Source organism: Vombatus ursinus, unplaced genomic scaffold (genome assembly GCF_900497805.2).
Source record: "Vombatus ursinus unplaced genomic scaffold, bare-nosed wombat genome assembly UNPS02009062.1, whole genome shotgun sequence".
Lineage (NCBI taxonomy): Eukaryota > Metazoa > Chordata > Mammalia > Diprotodontia > Vombatidae > Vombatus > Vombatus ursinus.
Window position 1 is genome coordinate 20,101,899 of NW_020948840.1, and position 27,740 is coordinate 20,129,638.

General features: G+C 42.4%; 1 protein-coding gene across 1 annotated transcript in view; it reads right to left on the reverse strand.

Annotated features, from left to right (window-relative positions):
* The window catches only part of DPYSL5 (dihydropyrimidinase like 5), a 134,981-nt gene extending 123,198 nt beyond the window's left edge, over positions 1–11,783 (reverse strand). The window contains exon 1 of the mRNA XM_027850475.1: positions 11,744–11,783. The gene's annotated coding sequence lies outside the window, so the exon portion shown is untranslated. The remainder of the gene's footprint in view (positions 1–11,743) is intronic.
* Between the last annotated feature and the right edge of the window lie 15,957 nt (positions 11,784–27,740).

The window sequence follows — 27,740 nt, forward strand, 5'->3', positions numbered from 1 at the left end:
ATATAGCATTTTAAGGTTTGTAAAACATTTTAACAAATTAACTCATTTGAGTTAATCACATCCTTGTGAGGTAGGTATGATTATTCTCCTCATTTTACATTTGAGGAAACTGAAGCTGAGAAAGGTTAAGTGACTTTCCCAGGGTCACACAGCCAACATGTGTTTAAGGCAGGATTTGAATTCAAGTCATCTTCTAAGTCCAGCATTCTATCCAGTATGCCAACCAGGTGCCAGAAAACACCTTCTAAAAACCCTGAATGTACATAATAGGCCTAAACCTGAGAGGCACATCTACTTCTGGTTTCTTAATATTATTGAACTGTTAAAAGCTACTGTATTATTTAGCTGGAGAAAGTCAGAACATTTTCATTCATTACAATTTTCCACTAATAAAAAGAGTACAAATATTCTTTTTTCTGTTTGATACTGGGGACAGAAGAACATCCTGAACCTGACGTAGAGGTAGCATGATGTGGAGACAGAGCCAGCTTCAGTATCTGGAAGACCTAGGTTCCAGTCCTACCTCTGATAAAAACTTGATATGTGACCCTAGGCTGTGTCCCAGGCAACTCTCTAAGAAAATAAATTGCAGAGATGGAGGGCTATCTGTACTGGTGGAAGGAGTTTCTTTATAGGGAAGACTTTATATCAATGAAATCACAGTTACGGTCCCCCTAAAATAACAAGTAATGATGCCATCACTGTGAATGACCCACAGGGGACTAAAGACTTGGGGAAGGGGGAGAACCATTCTTTTTTGTTTGTTTGTTTGTTTGTTTGTTTTTTGAGGCAGTTGGGGTTAAGTGACTTGCCCAGGGTCAGGTAGCTAGTTAAGTGTCTGAGGCCATATTTGAACGCAGGTCCTCCTGACTTCAGGGCTGGCGCTCTCTCCACTGCACCACCTAGCTGTCCCAGGAAGTACCATTCTAGGCCCAAAGGGACAGCTTTGGCTTTACAAAGATGATCCCTCAAGTTAATGGAGCCACATTCTCAGAGGCAAAAGATACTGTGAGTGGTGACTAATATGTCATTCTAATAGCAGCGTCTAAAGAATGGGACAGGGAATGGAGCACTTGACCATCCTACTACTTTCTGATGTTCTTCCAAAGTCTTTCAAGAGTGGGTGATTGATGGGGTGGCTAAGGGGTGCAGTGGATAGAGGACCAAGCCTGGAGTCAGGAGAACCTGAGTTCAAATCTGACCTCAGACCCTTGTTTACTAGTTGTGTGACTCTGGGCAAGTCACTTAACCCCCACTGCCTCAAAATAAGAAGAGAAAAGAGTGGGTGCTTGAGGGAAGAAAAAATGCTGAATTCAGAGTCAGGAGCCCTGGGTTTGAGTATGGGCTCTGTCACTTAGAAGTTGTATAATCTTGCACAAATCACCTCATTTTGCCGAGACTCAGAGGTACATAACGGAAGGGACCTTAGGAGGAGTATACTAGAGTCAGTTCATATGGACTCATGAAAGTTGATTGTTAAATGTTCAATTTAGACATGTACACCTTGGAAATAAGCAAACACTACAAATCAGGGCTTGATTTATTGTTTTGTTGATTATCTAGACTTAAAAAAGTGACAGAGAAAATGTGAACAATCGATATTAAATTTAAAACCATGTCATGAACACATTTTTTTCTTCTGGAGAGCTAGTTATGAATCATTTACCAGCACACCACTGCACCTTAGGGATCATCAACTCTAAACTCCTATTATAAAGTTAAAGTAAATAAGTTCCAGAAAGTGATGAGACTTGCCCAAGGTCACACAGATTGCACATTGTAGAGATAATATTTGTATCTGAATTCCCAATACAGTGCTCTTTCAGCTACCTCCCCATAAGTTTCCTTCTTAGGAAAATGGAGACCGTTAGTTATCTGCACAAAATGAAACAATATATGTAGGTAAAAGTGCTTCGCTATCATAAAGTACTACATAAATGCAAGCTATTACCATGATTGAGATTGCTTCTGTTTTCATGGCGGGGCGGGGGGGTTCCTCATTGCTCCCAACTAGTTCTAATGACGGTTAATTGAGGAATGGAGAAACTATTTTCGTATTTTTGCGCCCATATGTTGGAAGATGGATGGAAGTTCACATCTATTTGATGACAGGGTTCGTGTTTTACGGATGTTTAGATTGAAGGATTGAGATGACACATACAAAATTGAATTGTATGGGATAGGGAATTATGAGAGACAAAATATATTGTGACTGAGTCAACTTTTTAAAAAATTGTCAGGTATGAAATAAACTAATTTTATGCTATAAACAGGAATTCTGATGAATTTCCTATTAAAATACTAAGTACTACGTGATAGTAATAATAGTTCATATATATATAGCACTTAAATCTTGCTCAGCACATCATACATTATTTCATTTGATTCTCATAGCAACCTTCTAAGTCAGGTGCTAATTTTCTATTCCCATTTTACAGATGAGAAAACTGAGTCTCAGCAAAATTGACTTGCTAAGGAGTCACATAGCTAGTAATCGTCGGAGGCAGAATTTGAATCTAAGTCATAAGATCACTGATTTAGAGCTAGACAGGCCATCAGAGGCCAATTTGTCCAACCCTTCATTTTATGGATGAGGAAATTGAGATTAGAGAAGTTAAACAACCTCCCTAGAGTCACACAGCTCTAGTATTAAGGAGGAATTTGAATCCTGGTCTTTCTGGCTCTAAGTCCAGTGTTCTATCTACTATATCACTACTAAGTCATAGAACTTGAAACTTCTTTCTCCACAAGAAATATATTTTCTAGAGCAAAGCATCCTGATTTGTAGTCATCTTATTTACTAAATAATTATCAAAATTTTCCTTATAATAAAATCAAGACTTCATCTTTTTTTTTTAATTTGGAAAAATTTCAAAGGAACAAGTTTGTTTCCATGGGACTCTTATCCCTAGCAAATCACACATTTAAATTAATTATTCTTCTGTTACTATTCTCTTACAGACACCTAACTATTAAATCTCAAATAACAACAACAATTTTGGAATGTCTCACAGCACACACAGAGAGGTAAAAATATGGACAGATTCAATCAGAAACAATTGCTTGCCAAATCTTGGAAAGTTCAATATGGTTTTCCCTGACCTATGACATATATTTAACTGTGCCCTAAATTTAAAAGAAAAAGAAATCTGTATCTATCTTATTTCCTATTAGCTGATTATAGATTAGAGCTGGAAGTGACATCAAAGGCCAGCTAGTTGAACATTCTCACTTTACAGATGAGGAAAATGAGTGCCTCTGAGGTTAAGGGAACTGTTCAAGATCACGTAAGCATTAAATGTCAGAGATGGGATTTGAACCTAGGTCCTCTGACCCCAGAACCAGTGAATATTCCTTCCCTTGTGTTGCTGATTTACTGAAAGATTGTCCAAAGATGATGTTCACAACTAGAAATTTCTCCTTTATGCTCTGGCATACCCTTCTTTGTGAGGATGCTAATTATAACAGAGCTCTCTTTCCAAGGTTTCAGGTGTGAGGTTGGAAAAAAAATTAATTGCAGAATAAAGAGGAAAGGGTCTATTCTATCTGGAATCAGAGGAAAAGAGGCAATTTTCTTAAAGCTGTCTTTCTTTGGAGGAAGAGGGGGTGTCTAGATTATTGATTTCTTAGGGGTAGGTATCTCTATGTATGGGAACTTCCTCCACAGAAACACATCGACATCAACAACTCCTCAGTAATTTAGAGAAGAGGCTAGGGGCACGGAGAGATTAAGAGATTTGCCACCATTTAACACCGACGGCCTCCATAAAAAAGGCAGGTGGTAAAGTGGATTGAGCACCGGCCCTGGAGTCAGAAGAACCTGAGTTCAAATCCAACCTGAGACACGCACTAGCTGTGTGACCCTGGACAAGTCACTTAACTCTGTTTGCTTCAGTTTTCCCATCTCTAAAATAAGCTGGAACAGGAAACAGCAAACAGCTCTGGTATCTTCGCCAAGAAAACCCCAATGGGACATGTAGTGTTGGACACGACTGAACAACAACAACAAAAACTATTAGGTATATTTAATTCTCAATGATTTTAATATTAGGGCGTATTTGAGAATCACAGATTATAGACTCCCAAGATCACAGATCGAGACCTAGAAAAGACTTCAGAGGCCACCTAACCAACCTTCTCATTTTACATATGAGGAAACTGAGGCCCAGGAAGGTTAAATGATTTGCCTAGAGTCATAAATGTCAGAGGTGGGATTTGAAACCAGGTCGTTTGTTTCCAGAGATAGTGTTCTTTCTTCCGGGCCACAATGCTTCCTAAATCAAGGCAATATGGGTGACACATTCCCAAAATTTAATTTGGGGTGATCATTTTAACCTCTGAAACTAAAACCATTTGTCAGAAACGTACGACATAGCAAAATGGCCAGTAGCATTTCATTTTATTGTCTTTCTCCTTTCCAAGTCTGGTTGAGGTACTCATAAGAAGAGAAATGATCAAGAAGTAGTCAACAGAAAAAAGAGGATGCAAAACATTCCCTGGATAATAATCCACTGTGGGATATGAAAAATTAGAATTGCCTGGAAAAAAAAAGGTACATGGATAGATGCCTAAAGGGAGGAAATACACCCAAGTGTGCCTGCCTAGGAACAAAATTATACCTAGGTGGCAAGTTGAAAGCAAATTCCAAAATGAGTCTATTTTCTTCATTCTAGCAAACACGCATTACTGCATTTTAATATTATGCACATTAAGCTTGTTTTCCTTGGCTCTGGAGAGGCAGAACCAGGAGCCCTGGGAGGAAATTGCAGAGAAGCAGACCTGAGCAGTTTCCTAACCATTGCAGCTGTTAGGTGCTAGGCCTGTGCCTCACGAGGCACTCAGAAATCTACTGTGGATGGAGTGTGATTACAAAGTGTGTGTTAAAGTTGATGCCCACACTCCTGGGTTTGCTACAGGTGCAATACACTTGGGTGGAATCTCTTGAACAAGCATGGAATGGACCCAACACTGAACTTGCTTGGAAAATGCACTGAGGTAAAGCAGCTTCACCAGATTTAGTTTTGTGAAAGGGCTTCTGGGAAGGCACAGGCAGCCTCTGCAGCCAAGAAAGCATTTTCAGCAATTGTTTATGGTGATGGTATCTTTTAATGGTATCCTTATGTTTCCATATTTTGAGTTTCCTTTGTTTCTTCTCTAGGCCCATTTCTTAGACTGGATGCTTGCATCCAGACAGCCCAAGGGATGGTCTCAGAACCCCAGGTCTAGAGGGTCCTATATGTGGGACCAAGCCTAATACATGAGGAGCTTCCTAACCATTTTAGCTACCAGGTACTAGACTCATGCCTCTAGAGGCCAGTGAACTTTCCTTCAGTTCTCTGGGATCCTTCCCTAGCCATGATGCTTTACGGAAGTGGATGCTGCTCTAGAAAAGGTTGGGCTAGAAAACAGACCTCCGAAATCTCTTCAGCTTGTAATTCTCAGATTCTATGAATTCATGCTAACACCTTACTCCATGCCCCTACTTACATTCTCTCCCCTTTATCTCAACTTACTAAAATACTGGGTTATAAAATAAGCAGGTTTGCAACTCAGAATCCTTATCACATACATTCTGTTGCTGGGTTTGTAATGACTAATTTTTTTTTTTGCTTCCCTCAAACATTTTAAATTCTATTTGTTTCAATTATCAAGCATTCACTTTTCTCCTACCATCTCCTGTTTTCTTTCCTACTTCCTCCCCCACAACCAAAAAAAGAAAGAAAGAAAGAAAAAAAAAACCTTTGTAACAAATAAGTACTGTCAGGCAAAACAAATTCCCTTATTGACCAAGTCCAAAAAAACATGCCATTTACTGGATGGGGAATTCCTACCCAGGCTCCTCAACAATCAAATCAATCAACAAACATTTATTCCACACCTACTATGTGCCAGGAAGGGGCACACAGACATAAAGGAAACAGACCCTGCCCTTCAGGAGCTTACATTCCATATAGGTTGCGATCATCTATCTAATGAAGCTATTCCACAAGCATGCCATGATTGGCTCAATGAATGGGTCTAGCACCAGCATCACATTTGCAAGTGTGGCCAGGTGCTGCCTCACAGCCTCCAGGAAGACTTGGAGTATTTAGCTCCACAATAGCTAGTTAAGCTGTTTCTCCATTGAATTTTACTGTTTTGGTCCTTGGTCTGGCGGGCATCTGGTCTTGAAACCCAGCCTCTAGAAGCTGGCAGACTGAAGTCCTTAGGGAATCACAGAGGAATCGAACCTGAGGACTCTCAGAGGTACCATAAACCCAACTCACAAAAGTCACCTGATCAGAATATCCTTTCAATATGATGTGAGCTTTTCAACATACCATGAATGGCTTTTATAATGACAACAATAACAGCTAGTTTTTATAAAAGTGCTTTCCAGATATTATCTCATTTCTATTAGAATGTACATGCCTTGTGGGCAAGAAAGCATCTAGCCATAGGTACTGGCAAATGTTTAATGACTAGCTGGGGGGAACATGTACTCATGACACATTTTTAAGTTTATCTGCATTAACCTTACTCCATTACTTTCTTAGGTCTAATCAACAAAACAATAGATCAAGCCCAGATTTATAGCATTTTTGACAAATTTCTGAAATGCTCCTACTAAAAATTTAATAAATCAGGCTCTCAAGAGCCAGTATGAACTGGCTCCCGAACATTGATGCATCTAACATAGCAACTAGTACATAGTTTTATTCTGGGAGCTCATCCTATGCATCAGTGATTTTGTCATTACAGAACTTCATGGTGTGAGACCTATCTTCACCAACACAAATTGCAACCTGTTTATGACTTAGAAAATAAATTTGAAGAAGTTGCCTAAATCAACACTATATGACTTGCTCAGGATCACACAGCTTGTTAAGTGTCCAGGTAGAACTAGAGCCCAGGTTCTGCTGAGGCCATACCAAACACTCTCTCACAACACCTTGCTTCCTCTCCATACAAATAACATATAGCACCATGGATTTAGAGCTAGAGGGAACCTTAGAGACTAATCCAACCCACTCCATTTTACAGACAAGGAAACTGATAACCAGAGCAGTGAAGTGACTTGCCCAAGTTCACATAGGTACTAAGCGTACAAAGTGTAAAAGGTAGAATTTGAACTCAGGTCCCAACTCCAAATCCATTGTTCTTTCTAATGTAGCATGCTACCTTTCCAATCAATTCAATTAAATACAAACATGAACCTATCTTCTTAGTTTCCTAATAAATGCCTTTAGCATGTGGGCTCAATCTTGTTACTTTTGATATCAGAAATCTAAACTAGAGTTAAGAAACTGAAATTCAGCAAAGGAGAGAGCGAGGCAACTATTTGCAAAAGCTATGCCAATAGGCTGCAGGAGGGTTCTACCTATGCCCCTTGCAAGGTGTGTACATAGTGGTATTCCTTGTACATGTGCAGGAGGAGCTAAGAATGCTTCTTGGGATACCTGGGGAATACAGCTGCTTTGCTCTCTATACCTTTACTCCTCACCTTTTGGGTCATGAACACCTGGGGTTGCATGGATGTACAACTGACCCAAGTTGCTACAACATCTATGCATAGGGGGGACTCGTTGGGAGGGAATTACTACTCTCTACACTGTGATTATCAACATGACAGTGTGGTCTGGATAAGACCATCTCACCTACCCTTACCACCTTTAACTTGCCACCATAGAGGGAAGAATTACAGAATCCCATCATGGGAAGTGACCTAGACACTATCTGGTCCAACCTGTTCCTGATAAAGAATCCTATCTATACCATCCCTATCAAGTGGGCAAAAAGTCAGTTCTTGAAGGCCGCTAGTGATGGGAAGGGAACCCATTAGTTCCCAAGGTGGTCCACTTTGGTACACCTTTGATTGTTAGGAAGTTTTTCCGTAGATCAAGCCTAAATATAATTCTTTGAAATGTCTACCTATCCTAGTTCTGCCCTCTGATGTCAAGAAAACCAAGTCAAAGCCCTTCCACATGACAGCCCTTCAAATACTTGGAGGTAGTTACTATACCCTCCCCTGGTTTCCTCCTGTCTCCTCTTGTTTCCCTACACCTTCCCCAGTCTCCCCTTCTTCAGACTAAATATCTTGAACTCCCTCAACCAGCTCTCAAGGTGCATCAGGCTGGAGAATCAGGGAGAGGCTTGTAAAGTATACCAAATTAGGAAAGAATAAAGGGCTGTAAAAAATCCCTAAGAAGTTACTATATAGATTACAAAAATGACTCTATTCTAAAACACAAGCTCATTGTAACATTCGTCAGTGTAACAGCCCGAAAACCTTTCCATCTATAAAATAAGATAAAAAAATTTCAATGTCAAGAGTTTGGATTTGTTTCTATTATTGGGCTTCCTATTATTTTCCCCCAGCTTTTGCCCTACAGTTTGCCACGTATTTAAAATGCTACTCTGGTTGCCCCCTTCTTACATGTTTATATTTGGTTAAAAAGCTCAGATTACTAATACTATTCACAGCCAGTCCTAAAACAAGCTTGAAATTGGGAGTTTTAAAGTCCAATCCTTGAGCAATTTTCAAATACTTTTAAAAAATCACTCATACCCACAAACTTAATCTCTTGTTGCTTTTACAGGTAACACACTTTTGACCATCAATAAGTCTTTTCTGCTCAAAAACTGCCTTCGGAAGCAGGTAGGTTCTCCAGCGTCTATCTGTTTCTTTATTATAATGTGTTAACCAAGTAAAAATCTTAGGAAATTCATACTCAAAAGGAGGTCACTGAGACGTCTTTCAAAATACAGGGAAGAGAATTAGAAGAAAGGCCAGAAAGCACAACAGGAAAGCATCAAAAGCTACAGATTATACTTAATTTATAATTTTTTTAAAGGGAACTGTGCATAATAGAGACCTGAAGCTTTGTGCACAATCATATTTCTGTTCTACTATATATGGAAATGTCTGTTTTATTTGTTTGTTAAAATCAGAATTTTAAAAAATTAAAAGGGAAATTCATACTCTGAGTGATGGCCTAGGAAAAGGGAGAGGAAAATCTCATTAGTTAATAGAAGGACAAACTTAAAACTAATTAGTATTTTCTTTTGGAGCATGATTAGATCACATTATTTGTACTGTCCCTATCACAGCTCTAGTTCAGCTGTTACATCCTGGCACCAAATTGCTTTTCATTTATTAAATAAATAAATAAATAAATAAATGCCAATCCCTCCACGGTGCTTGGAACATAATAGCTGCTTAATAAATGCTTATTTATTGATTTTAATTAAACCCCATCTCTAACTTTGTTATTAGCTAAACATCTTTCAAAAAACAAAACAAAAAGACTGGTTGTCAGACAGGCACATGTGGTATCACTGGACATGGATTCAAACCCTAGCTTTGTCACTTGCTACTTGTGTGACCTTGGGCAAGTCACTTAAACTCTCTGGGCCTCATTTTCTTCATTTGTAAAATGAGGAGTTTGGACGAAATGGTCTCTCTAAAGGCCCCTTATATCCATGATTCTACACGTCAAGTTACAGCTATGACATGACTTTCAATCGCAGCTCTGACAACGATGTCTATGGAGCAAACTAAGAGGAAAGAATAGAGGACTCTGCCAAATTTCTGATTATTTTATGCTTCGATTAAAAAAAATTTAAATAAAAACTCCTTTCCCCCACCCAGGGCGTCCATGTCCTAATTTAGGTCGGGAGACAATACGTGAGATCGGAACCGACAGACTGGGTGTGGTCATTTGGCAACCGACCCGAGGCCCATCCCTCATCCCCGTTATGCCACTAAGAAATGAGAATCAGCTCTACTTCTGAGCTGATTTTTACAGCAGCCCTGTTCCAAATTTCACCAGAAGCATCCCCAACCATGACGACTTCCTTTTACACACGCACAAGTAACCAGTCGTACCAGACTCTTCGGGAGACAAAGCCCCGTCTTTTAGGCAAAAGCGACCCCAAGAATATTTCATTTTTTTTGTACTAAGGTTTGGCATGTAAGAGGCTCCCGAAGAAGACATACGCGGCTACAACTAGAACGCCTGATGTCGACCTCGCCACATTTCTCATACTAACTCCACAGAGCAAGGTAGACTGGCCACAGACCGAAGGCACCAGAAGCACTAGGGGGTGGGGACAGCGCAAGTAGCCGAGATCTGTAATTCAGGCAGGCTGGAGCAGCGAATACAATTCGCCACACCAGACAGGATTCAACAATGTGTCTGAAGGGAGAAGACAAGGTCTGAATGACACTGACAAAACACTGGCAGGACACTGGCAAAATAAAGCCATATTTTAGTATGTGTCCTTACTGTTTGTTCACTAAATATTTTAAACAAAAATTTCCTTTAACGAGAAGGTAGAATTAGGACCTTTTTTAGGGGCATGAGATTGGGGGGAGATAAAAAGGGGTATTCCTTCTCAAACATAATTACCCGAAGGATTTCAGAATTTGTTTTCACATTTTACAAACTAGAAAAACAACAACACTCTTAGGGCCATTTTGAAGCAGCACGTCTGCTACTCTGAGAGCCTCCGAGCTTCGAAGAGGAAAAGGTGGGTGAATTGGGGATCCGCTGGATTTTCCCCAAATGTGTGGCCAATCTCCCTCCCTCAATCTCAAGCTTTGAAACAAAGCTCCATCTGGCTCAGACTTTACTCTTACCTTTCTCTAGCCCCCAGCATCTGTCTTAAACCCAGCCTAGAGTCACGCCCTGCTCAGAGACCTATTCCCAGCCTCCAGATTTTGCATACCCACACACACTTAGCACATCAAGTCTTTCACCAAAACTCCCACTTCATAGCTCTTTTTTCCTTCCCTAGAGCTCCATAGCACTACCCACCCCACCCAGTCTCCTGCCTCCACCCTTTTCTCTCCTGAAATCCAGGCTCCTGCCTCTTTCGACAACATCCCCCCACCCCGCCCTTCCACCCCCAGCCTCATCCAGAGCCCAGCCTTAAAAGATCCATCTCATCTCGCTCCCCAAAGCTTGCAAGGGGAAGCTTTCGCCTTTTTTCAGAGCAGGTTGCCCGAAAGGCTTGGAGACCGGAATAATAAGTCCAGGCATCTTTCTTGCCTTTAGAGCTAGCTGTGGCGAGTGGTCTCTTTGTGGCCCTGGGCAGGTGGCGGAGACAAGCGGTGGTGCCTCGCCCTCTCTCCGACGCAGCGCGGGGACTGGGTTGGAAAAGAATAGCAGTCAGCCCACAGCTGAAATCCCGATTTTTGGGGCCACAACCAGGCCAAGGGGCATGGGGGCTGTGGAGTAGAAGAGAGCGTGCAACCTCTCGAAGCTCCTGAAAGGGGAAAGGACTGGGGGGTGGGGGGTTTGTGCATCCCCAGGCTGGGCCAGCTCAGCCTGCAGCAACCCACCACCACTACTATCTGAACACAAACTGCCCTCCTTATCCCATTCCTTACCCCCTCCCCCGACCCCCGGTGAAACAACAGCTCCCAATGCCCCCCGTCTCCTCCTGCACCACACCTCATCCTCAGGAGCTCTGACCAGGGGTCACCCAGACCAGAACCTCTGACCTCCAGTCTCCCGCCTCTAGTGCGTGTGTGTGAGGGTGGTGGGGGGGGAGAAGAATACACACTCCCACCCTACCTCCTCCGCTCCCTTTAGGAGTCTGGGTGCGGGGAATTACCTCCCTCCTGGTGCGTTCGGGATTATTTCCTCCCCATCCCTCCCACGCCCTTTTGTAAGGCTTCGCCGAGGTAATAAGGGGGCAGATGACGCTGCTGCTGTCACTCAGGGAGAAGCCCACTGCCCACTATGCCATCACCCACTCTGCCTGGCTGCCGCCGCTGCAAGCTCCTGAGTCCTCCACCGTCCTCCTGTCGCTGCGATCTCCCTCAGTGCCGCTGCGGGGCTGAGGCCGTGGATGCTCGGAGCGGGGAAGGCGGCTACGGCCGCTGCTGCTACAGCTGTCGCCGCGATCCGGCTCCGCCGTGGCTGCGCTCTGAGCTCGGTAACCCCAGCACACTAAACCAGACTCCGGGATGGGAGACGGAGCGGGGCGGGGGGAGAGGGAGGAGCAGCTAGGGGTGGGGGGAGAGTAATACGAGAGGGGGAAACAGAGAATGGGGGCGGGGAGAGGGCACAGAGGGATCAACTTCAACCAATCACTGAGCGCTTGGCTCCGCCTCCCCTCCCCCTCTGCACCCCGTAGCCGAGGCTCCTAGCCTAGGACTAGAGGGCTGATCCTATAGTCCTCAAGGCGGGGAAGGTTCGGACTACGACTCCCGTCAGGCCTTCCTATGGAGCCGGGAAAGGAGACAAGTGAGAGCCGCAAGAGAAATCGACTGCACAGCCCACGCCCCTCTTCCATCGTTCCTTTTGGTTTCCATAGTGACCGAAGACACTTCACAAAGCCCTGGGCAGGCCGATATCCCAAGAGAACTCCCGGGAGAGAAGAGGGGCGGGGACCCCAAAGGAGGCCCACCGCGTCCCCTCCTACTCCTGCTCCCGCCCCGTAGCCCGCCGAGAGCCCCAGTGGAAGCTGAAACAATGGCACGAAGGAACTACCGTCGTGCAGCGTGAGGCCTCTCCGGACTGCTCAGCCCCAGACCCTTGGCGAGGCTGGTTACTCCCCGGCTGAATTCCCCGGTGCTCCCCTCCAGTCTGGTTCCCTCGCTGTTGCCAGGGCCCTCTCCTTCTCTCTGAAGCGGGCAGTTTTCGGGATTTTAGTGACTCAGGTGGAGCGCACACACAACCTGTCTCTACTACCATGCACACAAAGTAGAAATCCGCTGGTGTGATCCCTGGGATACCTTAATTTGGCAGCGCTTTCTCCTGGGCAGTTTTAAGTTTGAAAATGGCGCCCCCTGGGTTGCTGTCCACCAGAATGTGTAACGCTGACTTTAACAGCACAAAATAAAAGACGCGTGCATTAAGCGTGTGTGCATTTATTTTTCTTAAACTAATGGTGTTAAAAAAAAAAAGGCCGATTCCTGGCGGTGGGGGAGGGGCGCGGAAACGGCTCAACCACACTCCTGCCTCAGAGCTTACTTAGTATTATATTACTGCGGATATCAATCTTCCATTTGTTATCTGTATATATTACTGAATGGATTCTCGTGGCATAAAGCACAACCCTCCGAATACAGAGCTCTCCTTTCTAAAAATGCAAATATTGATAGCTTTTGCTTGACCATCACTTTGCTTTGTAAGTATATCCCTTCTGTGTCAAGAGAGCTATTCTTTGTAACAAAGACTTTGAAAACTACAAAAACAAAGAAGCGCGGGGGTGGGGTGGGGGGTAGGGATAAGGAGCAAACCCCACACCCAAAGTTCTGAAAGGATGATTGCGAAGGAAGGAAGTGTATTTTCCCATTTCTTCTTTTGGGTCAAGAAGCTTGGTCATTATAATTCTACTCTTTCGGTTTCCTTTTTTGTTGTTTGTTTTGCTTTTCTGAACCCAGACCTATCCTTTTTCTGGGATTTCTTATGTTACAGACTTTGCGTGGCCTCTCTCTATACTCAGGTTGCCTATCCTATCACTTCCAAATTCTAAACGCTTTAAGGAAGAAAATGGCTTTAGGCTCCAGAAATATGATTAAACTTCTGAGGAATATCTCCTCTTCACCTCCATCCGGTGGGATCTCTGGGAGTACTGCAAGGGATGTGAATGAGATTCCCCGCCTTAAAACCAAATCTTCCCAGGTGGATCTTCAGGGCAATGCTGTAATACTAGCGGTTAGGTGAAGAATGCCTCCGGGGATATTTCCAAGCAAAGTTGCTATTCACTACTCCAGCCCAGAGAGCGTCACCAGAGGGACTCTTCCCCTCTACTGCAAAAAAACCCACAACGATAAGCAGTATAGCTATGGAGGCTTTGGGGGCGGGGGGGCGGCGGGGAAGGCTAGTCAAAGCTAGGCACAATTATCCCCACCTCCTTCGATTCCTCAAGGCGTCCTGTGCTTTGCACTCCTGGGTCAGTACCTGGCTGGTCCTGGCCGCTTGTTGCAATTTTGGAGGCAGAGCACACTAGGTTCCAATCCAAGCTCTGCTACTTACTTTTTAGGATTAAGCTACATTGGCCTATTTGCATTTCTTTGAACACTCCATCTCTTTTGCCCTGGCTGTTTCACATGCCTGCAACACTTTGACTACTCATCTCTGTTTCTTCATTTCTTTGACTTCCTTCAAGACTCAGCTCAAATACCACCTTTTTGACCTTTCCCAATTCCTTCCCCACACTAGCCTTCCTCTTTTACATTACTGTCACCTACTATGTACAAGGATAGCTAGCTGGCAAAGCAGGTTAGAATCAGCAAGACTGCTCACCTTCATGAGTTCAAATGTGGCCCCAGACACTTACCAGCTATGTGACCCTGGGCAAGTCACTTAACCGTGTTTGCCTCAGTTTCCTCATATGTAAAATGAGCTGGAGAAGGAAATGACAAACCACTTTAATATTTTTGCCAAAGAAAACCCCAAATAGGGCCACAAAAAATCAAACAAGACAACAACAGCTATGTATATATTTTGTATTGCCTAGTTATTTTGTTATGCCCCTTATTAAAATGTAGAGACTAGGGTTTTGTTTTGGGTTTTTTTTTTTGCCATTCTTTGTATCCCTAGTACACAGCACAGCACTTGGCACATTCTAGGCACTTAATACATGTTAGACCATCACCTGTGTGATCTTAGACAAGTTGCTTACTGACTCAGTGGGTATCAGATTCCTCCTCTGTAAATTGAAGGGATTGAACTATGTCGGGAGTGGGAAACCTGCAGCTTGATGCCACGTGTGGCCGTCCTGGTCCTCAAGTGCAGCCCTTTGACTACATCCAAACTTCATAGACTGTGACTAAGTGAACTCTAAGTTCCCTTCCAGCTCGAAATAGATAATAGATCTAGCAGTAACTGGGACAACTGTAACAGTTCTGTGTTACCTGCACTGAGTCACCCAAACTCCTGGAGATGGTGTCTATACTATGCCTTTTGTGAGCACCAGTTGACATTCAGAGGGCCTCTATTGTACCCCTCCACGAAACAGCATTATGAAACTCAGGTCCTCAAGAATCTAACAGAGATGGAGTGTGTATTAAGAAAGTTGGTACCCACTCTCCTGAGTTCGCTACAAGTGCAATACATCTGGGAGAAATCCCTAAACCAGTATGGCATGGACCCAACACTGAACCAGCCAGGAAAATGCATTGAAGTGAACCAACATTGCCAGCTTTAGCTGGCTCGTTAAGGTTTTTGCTGAAGGGCATGATGGGAAGGCACAGGTAGCCTCTAGGGGCAGATAGCATTTTCAGCAGCCGCTTATAATCACAAGCAGTATCTTTTTAGTTCCTTATGTTTCCAAATTTTGAGTTTCCTGCTTGTTTTCTCTCTAGGTCCATTTCTTAGACCTGATACTCACATTTAGGCAGTACAAGGGATGGCTCCAGGACCCTTCGTCTAGAGGGCACCATATGTGGGACTGAGCCTAACCCAAGGCTTTTCAAACCTTATAAGAGTAGCCCATACCTCTTCAAATATAGGGCCCTGGGGGCAGCTAGGTGGTGCAGTGGATAGAGCACCGGCCCTGGATTCAGGAGGACCTGAGTTCAAATGTGACCTCAGACACATAACACTTACTAGCTGTGTGACCCTGGGCAAGTCACTTAACCCCATCGCCTAGCCAAAAAAACAAAACCAAAAAAAACAAATACAGGGCCCTGAAAGCTACACTGAGGTTCAAGGCATGATATGGATCAGCATTGACAGAAAACATAGCTCATGAGCCCCCATTGATGATTTACTTTATGAGACCAAACCAGAGAACACATTAATTAAAAGCAAAAGGAATAGTTAAAATAGAATAGCAAGGAAAATAATAATAACCATAAACATATAGTATTTAAATTGCATCTACTATATGCTAGACACTGTGCTAAACACTTTACAAATATCTCATTTAATCCTCACAACAATCCTGGGAGGTAGGTGTTATTATTTTCTTCATTTTACAGTTGAGGAAACTGAGGCAAATAGTGGTTAAGTGACTTGCCCAAGGTTACACTGCTAATAAGTGTCTGAGGCTAGATTTGAATTCAAGCCTTCCCGACTCCAGTCCACTATCCACTCTATCCACTTCGACACCTAGTGCAGGTTAGGCAACTTTTCTGACTCTGAAGCTGCCATGAAATCACCTGGTTTGGTATTATCTTCCGCTGTTCTGAAGATGTCATCTACTAGCTTTCTGCTGAACTGTGTGTGAGCTTCTGTGGCCATCAGTGGAGCTGTCTTCTCTGTAGTGCTGCTACCTGCTGGTTTCCCACTGAATTGCATCTGCTTCTACATCTTTTTTCTGCAGAGAAGCAGTCAGGCTCTTTTGCAAGATAATTCCATAGCCAAAGGCTATTTCCATTCTTTTTTTTTTTTTAAGTTGGTTGGATTCACAGCACAATGCATGCCCTGCTGACATTTCATAAAAGTTATTTTGTCTCTCATTTTAAAAGTTTGTATTTTTAAAGTAAGTTTGGTTTTGATTTCTTTAATTTCATGAATAAAAAATGTCCTTTACGATTTAGTATTCGAAAAACATTTGCCTTAAAAAACAAAATCAAATTCCCTATTTGCATACCCTAATGAATAGGTTTATGATTCCCCAGCTGAACCCCAACAGCCAGCCAGTCAACCATCTGGCAAAAGCATTTAGGTCAAGACTTTCTTTTGAATTGCTTAGCTTCTGCCTCAGTGACCACTTTCCAAGGCCTACTATTTGAGTTGGAATGAGAAAATACCTTACAACTCCCATGCCCCTGGCATGAAACAGAGGAAAGCTTAATTACCCTGCATCAATCAATCTACATTTATTAAGTGCCTACTCTATGCCAGGTATTGTGCTGGATCTTCACTTTAGCATGCCTAAAGGGGCAGGGGTCAGGTAACTTTTAGCTGCAGCTTTGCAATTGTACCTCTGTTTTCCCTACTTAAGAATGGAAAAACAACTCTTCAGTATTGATGTTTACTTATCTATTTATATTCATCCATCCATCCACGTATTCATTCATTCCCTTAACAAGTATTTATTAAACAGATATTAATTAAACAACTTTATTGTTGTTCAGTCATGCCTGACTATGACCCCACCTGAGGTTTTCTTGGCAAAGATACTGGAGTGGTTTGCCATTTCCTATCGACGCTATAAATATAAATAAATAAATAACATAAATAATTATCTTACCAGTAACACTCCCTCTCAACTACCTTCCCTTTTTGGTAAACTTACAGGTTGCACATTGGCTTCCCCAGAGATGAGTATTACCTCAGGTTCAAAGGTATAGTTTGTGTGTCTTCGTTCCTACACAATTAGGTCAAACCAAAAGCATTTCCTTAGATGACATATTAAGAACAATAGCTATAAACCATTCTTTCATGTAAACCTAGAGCATTTTTTATTGTTCAGTTGTCTCAGTCATGTCACAACTGAACAATAAAACATGCTCTAGGTTTATTTGGGGTCTTCCTGGCAAAGATACTGAAGTGGTTTGCCATTTCCTTCTCCAGCTCATCTTACAGATGAGGAAAATGAGACAAACAGGGTTAAGTGACTTGCCCAGGGTCACACAGCTATTAAGTGTCGAGATTGGATTTGAATTCTGGTCTTCCTGACTCCAGGCCCAGCACTCTGTCCATTGAGTCACCTAGCTCCAAACCTAGGCATACTATCCTAGAAATACACACAGCATCTGTGAGAAGAGTGGGCACAAACCTCAAGTATAATGGTAGTGGAACCCTGAGTAAAGGAAACCCACGTGGTTAAGGCAATTTACACTTCAGTGCCATAGGATTTTGTTTTGGTTTCTTTTTTTTTTTTTCTCCTGATGGAGTCTTCATAATGATAGTCCCTTGATTTCCAGGCTTATTTTGCTTTGAATCTGCAATCAGCTCTCTTTTGTGCTCCAAAGGATCATCATGGTCCTTGATATTTCTATCGCCCTTACGTGACTGTGTCTGTGTCTGTCTGAATATGTATCTCTCTTCCCTGCTGGAATCATCTAAACTGTGCCACAAACTCTCAAGCTGCTGGATAGGCTGTCTCCTTCTGGGTGAGTAGCTCTGGTACTAAACATCATAGCCTATGGTAGGGAGAGGAGACAAAATCTCCTCCAACCCCACTGACTTCTGGCATAGACACAGGAGTCTCCTTCACAGCTCCCAACTTCGAGGAACTCCAGTTGACTTCCTTTTGAACTGCTTGTTTTTTCAGGGCCACCCTGGGGGTTAGTCCATCTTTTACCTCTCCCCTAGAAGGAGAGGCCAGATTCCCCTTCTAATTCAGTTAAGGAGTTTGTTCATAAAAGGATCAACAAGCATGGTCACCACTTTATGCTTGGTTTAACATCTTGTTATCTTACTCCTTGCTTTATGTGATTGTATTTTGGACATTCTGGGCTGGTTGGATGGTCAAAAGCCAGTTTCCCTGAACTCTCTCTGAAGTTAAACTTTTGCTTTCCCTGGTAAATCAACCACTTTTGGTTCCATAGTCCCAAAGCCTGTATATCTCTAGTGACCTGAGGAGGCTTTGAGTCATTGTTCTTTCAAATGTGTTCCCTAATACTTTGTACTAACTAAGGCATCTCAGCAAAGTTCATGTGACACTGTTCTTAAACAGTCCAGAAATTAGTATTTTTCCATAAAGGTCTAGGCTTTTGACAGCTGGTGGGTCTGTGAATTACACTTAACCTCAAATTTTAACAAATCAATACGACTTTACAAATTCTCAGAATTATTGGACCTGGTAGGGATGGTGCTTGGGCATTCTGCCTTTCTATCTTCCACCAAGTCTACCTGGGCTCAGTCCAGTAGCAAGTATCATTGGTGCTAGTCCCAATTGGGGTTGGGGTGATCAGTCTCTACCTCTGAAACTAACTATTTGCAATTTGTAGGTTCTAGTCTAGTTATGGATTCAGATTCCTCCTACTCTAACCCATGAGCCCCCACAGAATAGTGACCCTTTGGGCTACTTGCTCAGAGGGCGCTTATTCCTCCAACTCCATGCATCTTCTACATGTTGGGAGCTACATTTCTCTGAGGTCATGACTTCTATCTGGACTCATTTGAACTGAATGAATTTGTTTGTCTTTTGAGGACCACCTATGGGTTTGGCTAATCATTTCTCAGTCAATGGTCAGGGTCCCTTTCTAATTCAAAGAACTTGTTCTGACTTCATAAAGGTTATCACCAGGCCAGAGGGCCCCTCTGCTCTGAACCCACCCATAGAACCTGGATTTAGTCCTGGATTCAGTAAAAAAAAAAATCCTTTGGATCTGCAACATATGGGACACAAAAATTTGCTCCATAGATCCTTATAACAATAACACGTAGGGAATTCCAATAGAAGGCCTAGACAAAAAAATTTCCAGTTAGATTTTATAGCAGATAAAGCACCTGAAATTTCTCTAGTGGACCCCAGCAAACACATAGAACAATCCAAATGGAGGTCATGACACCTTGCACAAACTAATTTAAAAAGAAAGCAGATTAATTCAGACAGGCCTAAACTGTCACATACATTCTCAAATTGCTGGATAGGGTGTCTCCTACTGGGTAAGTTGCTCTGGTGCTAGACCTCATAGCCTACAGTAGGGAGAAGAAATAAAATCCCTTCCTGCCCTTCTGCCATCTGGCACAGGCACAGGAGTGTGGGGTTGCCCCAAAGGGAGTAGACCCTTCAGAGTTTAGAGGCCGTGAGGTGAACTTTATCCTATGAACCTGAAATCTATTACAATCTCAGACTGTCTGAACTCATTCCCCAATTAGGCCAAAAAAAAAAAAAAGAAGAAAAATAAAAAGGAACATGGATGAGCTCTGACAATATGGTCTAAATAAATCACTAGGCACCATTATCTAGAGTTGTATCTTCAATACTAATCATGTCAGCTTCTATACTTATAATGAATATAGTAATACAAGAGACATTATTAGTACTTAAGCATTCAACCAAGGAATTATATCAAAGAAATGGGTCTGACTTGTAAAGGAAACAGCGAATTACAGTCCAATTGTAATCTAAAATAATTGGACTGTAATTCTACTGGGTTTCCTTTACAAGTCCTCCCCCACTAATTTTCCTTCAATGGATCTCTGCAATACTAGAATATCCAAAAAGGAAAGTACCAGATGGAGAATCTCTACAAGAGGTTCCTGTAGATATGTAGAACAGAACTCAAATATATCCTGAACAAAGTCCCCACAGTACCCATTCTGCTGCTGTACAATGCTTTGGGGTTATTTTCATGTGGTTTAGAGGTACAGGGATCTCAAAATACCCAGGTTCAGAGCAGAGTTATCTGGAAAGAATTTGTGGACTCAAACAGTCTTCCAGTCAAGTGGCAAAAAGCTTATTGTAATGTTAATATGGTAGGCAGAGTTCTTTAGGGAACTTGCAACCTAACAAGAGTGATGCTAAAGCTTATATAAAAAAAGTTCACTGAGTGGTGTGCCAAGTATGCTAATTAGGTGGTGAATATACAGTTTCTGTACCTTGGGCTCAGGCATCATTCACTACTGGAATGGCCTGGGGTGGGGGAGGTGTTTCTAAGAGGTCTGTACATCTGTACGTCTATGTCTGTAACAAGATAGCTTTAGGAGTTGATGTCTATGGCTTGACCTCTAGATTGTATATGGCAACCATGGGAATCAGTACATGATAGTTCTGTTGGTATAAGATAGTACTCTTCATGCAAGAGAAATTCTACAGAGGTCAGCTTGTTCTTGTAACAGGGAAAGATAGTTTCCCTCACTGGAACCCACTCATGAGTTACTGCCAGAGATACGGTCTTTGGGCTGGGGAGAAATATGGTCTTAGGGTTGGGGTCCAAGCACAGACATTCCATCATTTTCACATACTTATACTAAATCTCTATGCCAGTTAGGTACATTATTCTAAGTAACGCTTAATGTTACATCGAATATTGTAATGGCACACTGGGCTTAGGCACACCAAGAAAGGCACATCTTTAAGACCACCAAATTTCTCTTGACCAGCTGTATCCCATATTTTGAATTTAATAAACCCTTGTAAGTATAGAACACAAGTGGATGAACCTCATCACCCAAGGCGGCTATGTTGTTGTTCATTTGTTTCAATCCTGTCTGACTCTTTGTGACTCCGTTTGGAGTCTTCTTGGCCAAGATAATGGAATGGCTTACCATTTCCTTCTCCAGCCCATTTTACAGGTGAGGAAACTGAGGCAAACAGAATGAAGTGACTTGGCCAGGGATACACAGCTAGTAAGTGTCTGGAGTCAGAATTAAACTCAAGAAAATAAGTCTTCATGACTCCAGGCCTAGCACTCTACCCAGTGTGCTATATACTTCTCTATACTATATATAGTATATATGGCTATATATTTCTCAGATTCACTAGCCAAATGAAGTTTTGCAAATGTGGTTTATGGTTTTCTCACTACCTCCATCACCAACTAAGACAAGTTTGAACTGAACTTGGGATTCTTATGGGGTAGTCATCATGATGGTGGTTTTTTGTTTTGTTTTGTTTTGTTTTTTGAGAATTTTATACATCTCTGCCTTAGAACTGTCTTTTAAGAAGACTATTTTCATAGCTGTGTGGAGGGTGGATTAGTGAGGGGAGAGACTAGAGGCCAAGAACACACTTAGGATGCTATTGTAATAGTCTAGGCAAGAGGTGATTAAGGCCTGAACTCAGATGTGGGCCATGTGAGTGAAAAGAAGGGGTGTATGTAAGATCTGTAGTAATGCAAGACTTAGCATTGATTAGATATATAGGGTGAGGGAGAGGGAAGAGTTGAGGGTAACATCAAGGGTGCAGACTTGCATAACTGAGAAGAATGGTGGTATCATCAAAAGGAGAAGAGAAATTTGCAGGAAGATAATGAGTTTTTTCAACTCATTTTGAGTTTGAGGTGGTAATGGAATACCCAGTAGGACATACCCAATATGTAATTAGTGATGTAGTACTGGAGCTCTGGAGAGAGATTTGACTAGATAGTTAAATATGGGAGTCATCTATAAAGAGACAATTGATCTCCTGAAAACTAGTGAGGTCAGTCAGTCACTTTGTCAATAAACATTTATTAAGCTCTTACCAGGTACTGTACTAAGTTCTGGGGATACAAAAAAAGGCAAAAGATAGTCTCTGACAGGTTGCTCACAATCTAATGGGAATCTAGTGAGAATATGGAGACAAGAGAAAAGGGACCAGAAAGAGCCTTGAGGGATGGTGTGTGTGTGTGTGTGTGTGTGTGTGTGTGTGTGTGTGTGTGTGTGTGTGTAAGATAAAATGACTGAGAAAACGAAGGTTTGAGCTTCTGAGTATATTGATTTATTAAGTAATGCATGCCAATTGCTCAACAAATTGGGACCAGTCTTCTTCCCCAGCTTTGGTACTGGACTCCAAATACAGGAGGAGACAGATTTTTGTACATCATAAACTATTAATCAAATAGGGCTAATTAATTAAAAGGAAACAATCAACCAGAATACAACATTAGGTAATCTGATTTCTAGCTGAAGGAAAGATTAGGGATTTTCCAAAGTGGGAGGTGAAGAGTGAACAGGTACAATTCCCTGAATTCAGAAAAAGAGTGTTTGTAAACAATCAAAGGAACATGGACACAATAATTGATTGATCAATATGCGACCAGTTTTCAGATAAGACACATGGATTGCTTGAGACTTTCTTGTTGTTGTTTGTCCTTCCTTCTTGAGGAGGACCATGACATCAGAGAGGTGATGGCATGACTTGCAAGTGAATTGGATTTAAGTGAGGGAGGGCTGGGCAAGGTCACCAGCCTCACTTTTTTCTCCCAAGCTATCTGGGTCCAGTGGCAAGATATAGATCAGGACAACTGGAGATGGCACCTGCCTGAGACATAAAATTGTGAGAAAACTCCTTGCATCAATCTTTGGATCTGACTGGGTTTCTGGTCAGCATAACCTAGGTCCTTAGTTAAGGGTCTCTGAACAGCAGGTAGAGGTAGTGCAGCTTTCCAGACTCACAGGGTTAGGTTCAAACAATGCAAAAAAATCCTTTCACAATTCCTACAATTGAATAAAGTTTTCTCACAGGACAGAAATTGGACCAGACTCTTAATTGAATAGAAAGGGAACTAAGCTAGCTCCAGAATTGAGTCACAAGATGTAGTCAATGTGATTCACTCTGTTCCTACCACCACTTGCTGCTCCAATCCCCTCAATACCCTGAACTCCCAGAGGTGGTAGAAGACAGGTAATGATCCATTCAGGCAGGCTGAGAAGATGTGGTCAGACTGGCAAAAAGAGAACAAGGACAGAGCTAAGTCATGGAAATGCAAAACAAGAGAATATTCAAAAGGAAAGTGGTCAACTGGGTTATTGCTGCAGAGGTCAGGAACATGGGGACTGAAAAAGGCCATTACATTTAGCAGTTAAGAGATAATTGGTAAGAGATGAGAAAATAGACTGCTCCCTTCCCTTCTTTGGAAGAGACGGGGAGAGGAGCTATTGATGTGGAACATTTTATTTACTGTCTCATTCAATTGATGTGTTGGTTAATTTTGTCAAACTTTTTATTCTTTGTTACAAGGAATTTTTTTTAAGGTAGAGAAGGTTGAAGGATATATTTAGAAATGAAGGTAAAATAAAAATAAAATATAGCAATAATTTTGAAAGGATAGCGACAACCTTGAAGAGAGTCATTTCATATGTGTGGTAGGTTTGGAAGCCAAGATGGCAAAGAGTTGAGAAGTAGCAAGTGGAGGCAACAAATGTAGATGGCTTTTTTTGGGGGAGGGGGAGGGAGGAGGACAATTAAGCTATGGAATTGAGGCAATATATAGGATGGTGACTTGAAAGGATAAAGAGATATTGGCAGCTAGGTGGAATAGTAGACAGAGTACTGGACTTGGATTCAGGAAGACCTGAGTTTGAATCCTATCTCAGAAATTTATTAGCTCTAAACCCCAGGCAAGTAATATTCTTCAGAGTTTCTTCATCCATCAAATGGGGATAGCAATAGCACCTATCTCATAGTGTTGTGAGGATAAAATGAGGTAATATTGGTAAAGTGCTTTGCAAACCTTATAGGCTATGTAAATGCTAGTGGTGGCGGTGGTGGTGGTGATGGTGGTGATGATGACGACGACGACGACGTTTGTAGGTAGAAGCAGAGTCCCGCCAAGGGGAAAATGCAAAGGAAATAGAAAACGGTCTTTGCTCTCAAGGACATTATAATCAAAGGGGAGAGTCAGAACATGATTAAGTATAAAAGATATAGAAATATATATATGCTAAGCAAAGGAAACAAAACAAAGCAAAAGGATGTAAGACACTTTTTCTTTATCAAGTCATAAGCTTTTATTATTCTATCTTTCCCTCTGTTTTACAATCCCATACCTGTTCTTCATCCTCTCTATGACTTCCAATCCCTCCACCCCTCAGTTCTTTCCCAGGCCATCACCCTTAAAATAGCTATATTCTTTCCCTATCTCAAGTCCTTGGTGAAGCAATTCAGCTTTGCATTACTTTCATCTCTAGAGTCCCTTGCCCCCTAATCCTATTGCCAAAGTTGTCCTGCTAAGCCCCAGCCTTGGCTTACTGTCACTATCTATTACTGTCACTCTTACTCACCTGCTGCTCGGGAGAATCTTAAAATCATTCTGAGTCCACTACACGTTCATATTATATAACCTCACTGGGGCAAAGCAATCTTTTTACACCTTCCTGTTTGATTTACTCGGGGAGAGGGAAGTAGCTAGGTGGTACAATGGATAGAGAGCCTGGAGTCAGAGGGACCTGAGTTCAAATGTGGCCTCAGACGCTTACTAGCTGTGTGACCCTGGGCAAATTACTTAACTCTGTTTGCCTCAGTTTCCTCGTCTGTAAAATGAGCCGGAGAAGGGAATGGTAAACCATTCCAGTGTCTCTTCCAAGAAAACCCCAAATGGGATCATGAAGAGTCAGACATCACTTAAAAATGACTGAACAACAACAAATATAAATTCTTCTAACAACAACAACAACAATAGTAGGGATAGGGACAGAACCAGTGAGTTTGCTGATATTTCACTGCAAATAGCTGGGTAGCACAGTGGATAGAGCACAGGACTTGGAGTACAGAGAAATTTGAGTTAGAATCCTGTCTCAGACATTTATTTACTAGCTGTGTGACCCTGGGCAAGTCACTCAACCCTGTTTGCCTCAGACTTCTCATCTATAAAATGAGCTGGTGAAGGGAATGGCAAAACATTTGAGTATCTTTGCCAAGAAATGACTGAACAACAACAAAACAGAAGGGGTCAGGAGAAAGGGAAAGGATGAAGACTGGGGAGAGAGGGACATAATTAAAAGGGCCAACTCCTAGGGGAGACAGGAGGGGATGGGATCAAGGGTAGCAAGAAGAGTTGTCCTTGGTGTGGAGAAGAGCCACGTCTTCAGCAGAGAGGAGAATGAAGGAGGAGATGAAGGATATGCTGGAGATAATGGAGTAGTAGGGGTAGGATAGAGGAAAAGAGGAAATTCATTACTGTAAATGGGCTTCTCAGGGGAATGCCTAGTTCTGCTGTGTCCCTTCCTTTGACTGGCTTCCTGAGTCTTTCTTTTTCAACTGGGCTCTTTTCCAAGACTCCTATCCACTTCACCCAGTGTGGATGCCATGAACTGAATGGATGGGAGCAGGAGGACTTGCCTTCTTCCTGCTCCCTCTCTTTTACCCCAGCTCTGAGAAATGGGTACGGTGGGATTTGTTTCTGTTGTGTTTGTCCTCAGTTTCAGGTGTGGAAGGTGATCCCCAGGAGGCCAGGAGTTCAAGCCATGGAGACCTTTGAGCCAGGATTGCAGGCAGGGTGGAGCAGACAGCCAGGCTGGTATGGAAGCCCTGAGAAGCCAGGGTGCCTGGGGTTTGAGCCTGAGGTGGGGTTTTGTATTTAAAATTGGGCTTATACTTTATGGGAACTGAGCTAAACTACCAACCTAATCCCTTTCCCCTCTCCAGACACTGAGGTGTGCATGAGGAGAGCAGGATTACACTTCCCACATGTTGGGTGGAATATGTTTATATATTTGTTATTATACCTTTGGAAGTAAATATTCTTTTGTAAAAGCTAATCTTCCTGTTAGTACCTAATGGAACTAGAGTGCACAGACCCACTCACTACAAAGTGGGGTAAGGGTGGGAGAATTCTATAGATGAGGACTGAAGTCATTTGCAGACAGCAAACCCCCGTAAGGATCCTGGAGGACCTTGGGAGGAGGAGTGGTGAAATCTAACATTTCTGGCCTTCGATCAGTGGTGGCCAGAGTGGTCTGTTACAATTAGAAATGACATCTCTTTTCTCAGTATGAGTCTGGAAGGGCTAATGTGTTAAATGAAGTGTAACAGTGTATTTATGACCTCTTATCCTTTTAGGAAGTGGTCCCCTGGAGGAACTGAAAGGGCAGTCAAGGCAGGAAGCAGCTTTGTGGAGTGTGTCCCTGAACCTCTATCAGAGCCCAGTAGGACAACATTCCATTCTGGAGTTGGAGGGAGGTTCAGTCAGGAAGCAGCTTTCAGGAGTGTGACCCTTCCAACCACAGAGAAAGGAGGGAACTATAGATCCAAAAGAGAATTGTACCTGGAAGGCACTTAATAAATACTAGTCGTCTGATAAATTTGTTGACTGGGAGTGTGCCTCTTGGTTTCTACCTTAATGCCATCTACCATGGTAGAATAAAGGCTATGGTATAACAGTGCCACCTAGTGACAACATACTTTGTGTGAAAAGTGTTTTGTAATTACGTTCATATAGCTCCTGGGTTTGTTTCAGTAGGTAGACTCCTAGATATTTGTGACAACATACTTTGACTTAAAAATATGCCTTTCTATTGCTACTCACCCTTTGCCACCATGTCTCCTCCTATCCCCCAGGCTCCCAGTGGCTGTTGCTAGAGTTCTGGTCCAACCCCAACTTCTTTTTCCACAGCTGCTGGATGTGGAAGGTCTCAACCCCTTATCCAACACCACATAGGCCCCCTTATCCTTTATTTTTCTGCAGTGAGATTGTTATTCCTCCCCAGGTCTCCCTATATGTTTGGGAAGTTCAGAGCTTATTTAGAAGTTGAAACTGTAAAACCAAAGACTTGAACTGAGAGCCAATGCAAACTCTCTAGGGAGATTCAACGGCCTTCCAAAACAAAGCATTTCCACTGTCTGTTATGGACAGGCAGTTTCTATTGCCACAGCTTATAGATGTCTCTTTTGCTCCTGCTTACTGGGGAAGAGAGAGCTGTTCACCAGTGTCCTTCCAGAAATTGTAGTCAAATTCCCTCTCTAAGCTCCCTAGGTTAAATAATGTAGATCTCTGTTTTTTTTCTTTTACATCCCTTTCCCCACCCCCCCTTTTTTTTTCACCAGAAGGCCCCTAAAGCACAAACTACTTTAATCCTGGGAAAAGAAATTTCTATGACAAGAAGATAGATTTACCAGCCCTGGTAGGCCCTTTGACTTGCATAAATTGCCAGGCTGCCCTCTTTTTAGTTTTTGAGAGATGAGAGATAAGGATTGCCTCTCTACATCAGACTTGAAAAGTACCATTTGACACCTGCAATTATGTCATCATTTTGTACCTACCTCCTGCCCCAATCCCCCACATCAAATCTAGCTTTGGTTTGGGTTGGATCCAGCTGAGAATAGGGAGAGGTGAGGAGAGGAACAACTCAATGAAAAAAAATCCCTTAAATCACAAATGGCAGAAACCTAGGCTAGATCTTTAGTCGTTTTCATTATTCAACATCTCAAACTCTCTAGGGTAGTTTCTCAAACTTTATGGTCTCAAGACCATTTTA